The following is a 6000-nucleotide window of genomic DNA, read 5'->3' as shown; positions in this document are numbered from 1 at the left end:
AAGCACTTGCAAAAATACACATGGTCTGTAAATACAGCATATTTTTTCTTTTGACACTTACATGGTTGTAGTAAGTAGGAAATTAACCCCAGTGTAGACACTGAAGCAACTAGGTTATGTTCTGGGAGGTGCTTGGTTCCTGCTGCTGCTCTGTGCCCTGTGTTCAAGATGAAGACAAGGCCCTGACGCCCCCCCACCCCCAACTTGGGCCATTCTGAATAAGCATGACCCCGGAACCCCCAGCTTGAATGGGAAAGAGTTTTTAGGGTTTTATCTGAAGTTTCACCATGGACAAGGATTGGAGAGAGATGATTACGAGGGTGGCTACCTGCAAGATAGGGCCTGGTCCATGTTCTTTGTCCATTAAACCAGATGGTGGATGCTTTGTCTTGTGTCAACCTTACAGAATATCAAATTATGAGAAACAGGAATTGGTAAAAGTCTTTTTTCCATGGCTTGCTACTTGAAAAGCTCAGCCTGCAGAGATAATGAATTCTTAAGAAAACTAAGATTAGGCCGGGCGCGGTGGTTCATGCCTGTAATCCCAGCCCTTTGGGATACTGTAAAGCCCAGCCTGCAGGGATAATGGATTCTTAAGAAAACTAAGATTAGGCCGGGTGTGGTGGTTCATGCCTGTAATACCAGCACTTTGGGAGGCCAACTCCTGAGGTGAGGAGTTCAAGATCAGCTTGGCCAATATGTCTCTACTAAAAATACAAAAATTAGCTGGGCATGACTGTAGTCCCAGCTACTAGGGAGGCTGAGACAGGAGAATTACTCGAACCCAGGAGTTGGAGGTTGCAATGAGCTGAGATCACACCACTGCACTCCAGCCTGGGTGACAGAGTGAGACTGCATCTAAAAAAAAAAAAAAAAAAAAAAAAAGAAAGAAACAAAGAAAAAAAGAAAACGAAGATTATACCAAGCTATTGTAAAAGATTAAACCAAAGGAATTGGTTGGAGAGGGGGCATTCTTTATTTCTAATTTGATTTTTCTTTCTTTTTTATTTCATTAGTTTGAGGACTGTCTAGTCCTTTGCTCCTAAATTCCATGTTTAAAATAAAATAAGTATGGTCTTACTGGTTTAGAAGATTCCAAGACAATGATTCGAAAGCTGAAGAGTCACTCACAGCTGCTGGGCGAGTTTTCCGATTAACATTGAAGAAAAAACAGCTAGTTTCTTTGCCTAAGGGAAAACCAAACTCCTCAATGTGGCATGGTCTTCAAGCTGGTCTCATAAACATGACCTGTTTTTCCCATCTTCTGTCTGTTTCTTTTCTTCCATAACGTGTGGGGTCTGGATTCAGAGAGTACAAGAAGCTGTGTCTCAGGGCCACAAATCAGAAACTCTGTTCACTTTGTGCCTTACAGAGCTGTTTCTTGATTGTATGTATTTACTTCAAATGTTCTCATAACAGATCTAGAGATAGGGAAGCGTGTGGTCAGTATTCTTGTGCTTGTTGTTGTAACACATACTCTGTGCTCAAGAGTGGAGCCAACAGGCTGAGCACAGCATGTTCTTACTCAGTCACGATGGCTGAAAGTGGCTGGCTGGGGCTCCCAGCTTCCCGAGGAAACACCTTCCTGACTCAGCCGGTCATCTGGAGGGGAGAATGTCAGGAGAGGCCAGTGATGGCCCTTCAGTGACTCGACTTATGCATTTAGACCAGAGTAGGGGGAGGCGGTCTAAAGGACATGGCTGTGTCAGAGCACACCCAACCCTGCTCTCAGGCCTGAGAACACACATGTGAATGGGAAATTGGCCCCGACCACTGTCAAATGTGTGCTGGCCTGTTTGGGGACCACACAAGATTCAGTAGAGGGCATAGAAAGGTCATCCAACATAGGGACCCTTTGCCTGCCAGACTGACAACAAGCTTGGGTGAGTTATGAAGGAGAAAGCTCTTAGGCTTCCAGGGAGCATAAGAACTTTCAAAGCAGTGGGCTTTAGCCCTTTCTTAGAGAAGATATTTACCATTCCATAGTGCTTTCAGCAGAAAGCCTTTCCTTCACTGTGTAGTTTAGTTATGATTTGATCCTCCCTATAGACATTTTTCTATCATTTAAATTTGAGATAGTGCTATGAATTACTCATTTTCCATAAAGAACACTACTCTAATGATTATTAGATTTCAGAATTTCATCTGTCTGTGAAAGCTGACTTTTGGCAGCCTGTGACACTCATACATTCCTTCTTACAATTCAGATTTCCCTCCGGAATCCTTGGTCTGATTTCAGATTAGAATCAGCTATCTTGCCTTATGTTCTCACAGGGTTCAATCTTGTAGTGGATTCAGGTGAGAGAAACAGTTTCAGAACTATAATCACAGTACTTGGAAAACAATTCACTCCAGTGACCCCACAGTCACTGTTTCACTGGCAGAATGAATTACCTTTCCCTCAGAATGTTTCTCCAAAATAGATTGGCTCAGGTCCCTTATGACACAGATGCTTCTGTGATCCTTCTATCAAATCTAAACACAAACACTGATTAGGCAACTTCTGCTCCAAGATCTCAGTGGGCATTTTGCATTGCCTTCTAATCAATATATTGGCTCGAATTGTCTCACTGTTTCACATCCAAAGTATAGCGCTGAACTCACTCTTCCTGATCTCCCGGGAAAGTTGTGAAGGACACCAAACAGTACGTAAGAGGAATAAAACCTTCGGTGTGGATTTTATTTAAAAGGTGGAATGGACCTGGGACTGTGTATATGTATTTCATGGTGTAATGAGCAGCATCACACTTCCTTTCTTTCCTCTAAAAGAAAAGCCTAGATGGCTAATAGCAATTTAGCAAAAATTTAAAAGTGGTGTCAATTGCAGATAAAATTTTGATTCATAATATGGATCAAACTATATGTTAACATTTTAAATTTTAATATCACATACATTTAATGAGATTCTTTGATGTCTATTTTAGTAAATTATTTTCTAAGCTATGCTGAGGAATATAATAGAAGTAATTATTCTTATTTTAATAAGAATGAATAAATTTTAATATTTGCATTTAATAGTTGATAAAATTTTGCCTGTTTTTAGAAGCTGACTGTAATTCATTCTTTAGCTTTAGGCCCTTTCAAGCTAATTGGAACAGAACAGAGCTAATTAAATATAACTATAATCCAAAATGAAGCTTTTGCCTAATAAGTTTTTATTAGGTACGGCTTGGGGTTATTTTCCTAGGATTTCACTTGTAACACTTGAAACACTGTTTCTAAAAACCTTGTTGTATGTTGCAAAATATGTATTATTTTTCTTAAGGGGAACTATCTTTTCTATAAATGATTGTCTCTCTGAACACAGTTTTAAGCTACTTTCAGCTTCCTCAGTCCTCAGGTTTGAGCTAAAGCCCCATCAGAGACATCTCCAGCATCTGGTGCTGCCATCTGGTGTTTTCTTTTAAAGTAATGTGTTCTGTGCTATCAAATAATATTATTGACTTTTTCCTCCTCTGTGTTATCCCCAAATGTATTTGAGAAGGTGCCCTTACTAGATAAACTCCAGTTATTTAGTGCTAGAGTTACATATTTGATTTAAAGCTACAAGTGTTCTTCTCTGGCTAAGTATCTTATTCTTTACAGGCAAAACTCACAGTGGAAATAGCATAATCAGAAAAACTCGGGAGAGCAGGATATTCTCATATTTTCAAATTCTGTATGTGTGCATGTGTATCTATTGGGTAAGAAGAATCTGGAGTTTAGGGGAAGGCATGGAAGACTGGCAACTAACTTTTACTGAATGCCTTTATGTCTTAGTCCATACGTGTTGCTATAACAAAATACCAAAGACTGGGTAGTTTATAAAGAGCAGAAATTTGTATTTCATGGTTATGGAGGCTGGGAACTCCAAAATCAAGGTGCCAGCAGGATTTTTATGAACTTGTGAGGAATGCTCTACTTCCAAGACGGTAATTAGTTGCTAGATCCCCCAGAGGGGAGAAATGCTGTGGTGGAAGGGATGGAAATGCAAGAAGGGCGCTCCCTCTTCTAACCTTGAACCCTTTTATGAGGGTATGAAGCCCATTCATGAAGGTGGCGCCCTCACAACTTAATCTCCTCACAAAGGCCACACCTCTTAACATTATTGCACTAGGAAGTAAGATCCACTGTGAATTTTGGAGGAGACACCACCATTGAAACCGCAGCACCTTATGATTAGCATTTTATATACCTGATGTCATTTTAATTCTCATTATATTACTATAAGATAAACATTTTTTTCCTCTTTCCAGATTGGGAGACTGTGGTTAAGCAACTTGCTTAAAGTCATACAGTGGGTTCACAAGTGGCTGTCAGAGCCATTCTGTCTAATTCCAAAGATTCATATATTTTCATGTCACTGTGAAAGGGGCATAGAAGTGATATAAAAAACGGGTATTGCTACCCTGCCAACCTGTGAGTGTTAGACAGGAAAAAGAGGACAGAATTCCATTCATTCACTAATACTTATCATTAGGCATTGGACTAAGTACTAAATATAGAGTCATAAAAAAATAGGCACAGTTCTTGATTTCTTGGAGTTTTTAGTCCTATTGAGGAAATCATACGGAATTTTTTTTAAATATACAATTTAAAATTGTGATATGACAGTGTGGAATGGTGGAAGACAAACATTCAGGATCTTGGCTAGAGAAAACCTGTGGGAGGAAGATATTTCAGCTAAGACATGAAAGGTGTCAAAGCACTAGCCAAGAGGAAACATGTGGAGGAAGGGAATGGTTAGAGAAAAAGACATTCAGATCAAGGGCAGCATGTATGAAGGTCCTGAGGTAAGGAAGTTCTTATAATGAAATGAAAGATTGTGCATGCGGCCAGGGCCTAATGAGAGAGGGAACAGGCACATGATGAGGCTGAAGAGGTAGCATAGTTTCCTCCAGCTGCTCTGTCGACACAGGGACATCAGTAGTTTGGTTACTGCAGGAACCGAGAGCTGGTGGTGCCTTGGCCTATCATGTTAGCAGCGGAGATAAAGATAAGGTACAATGGGCAGATCCTGGTGATAGTTGGGATGTGCAGGGTAAGAAAGAGGGTCAAGGATGACTCCCAGATTTCTAGCTTGAGCAACTGCACTAGTAGTACCATTTTCTAAGATGAAGAAGACTGTGGAAGGGTTGGATTTGGGGAAGTAAGATCTATAGTTTAACTCTGGCCTTATCAAATTCAAAATGCTTGAGAGATATTTGAGTTAGACTGGATCTATGAGTCTGGAATGCAGAAGGGAGGACTGAGCTGAGATATACATTTGTGCATTTTTAACATATATTTAAAGCAACCAGAATGAATACTCAGATAGAAAAACAGGCCCAGGGCTGAGCCCTGAGATACAACATTTAGGGACTAGAGGGGAAGAAGCTGGAGAATGAAGGTCTGGAGATGCAAGAGAAAGGCCTACAGTAGGGTGCCATGAAAGCTGAGATCAGACAAATGTTGTAAATAAAGGCGTGGAAAACAGTGCTTTATGCTGAGAGGGTGAGTAGAATGAGGACCAAAAAATATTTAATTTGGCAGGGCGGATGCAGCTGCTAACCTTGGAGAGAACATAGTGCAGTGGTGAGAGCTGCAGAGTGTATGGAGAATAAAGATAGGATGTGTTTTGAGAAGTAGGGCTTTGAAGACTAGAAGAGAAATAGTAGGTAGGCTAGGAATAGAGATATTGGGATGAGAGGTTTTTTTAAAAGGTGGGAGCTTCTAGATTATGTTTTAATGCTTAGGATAATGATCCAGTAGAGAAAAGGAGGTTGAAGAAGCAAGAGAGGTGATAAGAGAAAGTGCAAAACCTGGAAAAAAAAATAGGCACCAGGAGTTGGGATCACCAATGTGTGGAAGGAAGGTCTTCGATAGGAGAGGACAATTTTTTGTTTCAGGAGAATGATGAATACAGATGAAGGCAAGCCTGTAGGTTATTAGTGGGGAGATAAAGTAACTACTATCTGTTAGCTTGTATCTCATATTTTCTCGATGAAATATCAGGCAATCTTATCAAGGCTATCAGATGAG

Source organism: Hylobates moloch, unplaced genomic scaffold (genome assembly GCF_009828535.3).
Source record: "Hylobates moloch isolate HMO894 unplaced genomic scaffold, HMol_V3 SCAFFOLD_6, whole genome shotgun sequence".
NCBI classification, from domain to species: domain Eukaryota; kingdom Metazoa; phylum Chordata; class Mammalia; order Primates; family Hylobatidae; genus Hylobates; species Hylobates moloch.
Note: the sequence above shows the minus strand (reverse complement) of the source record.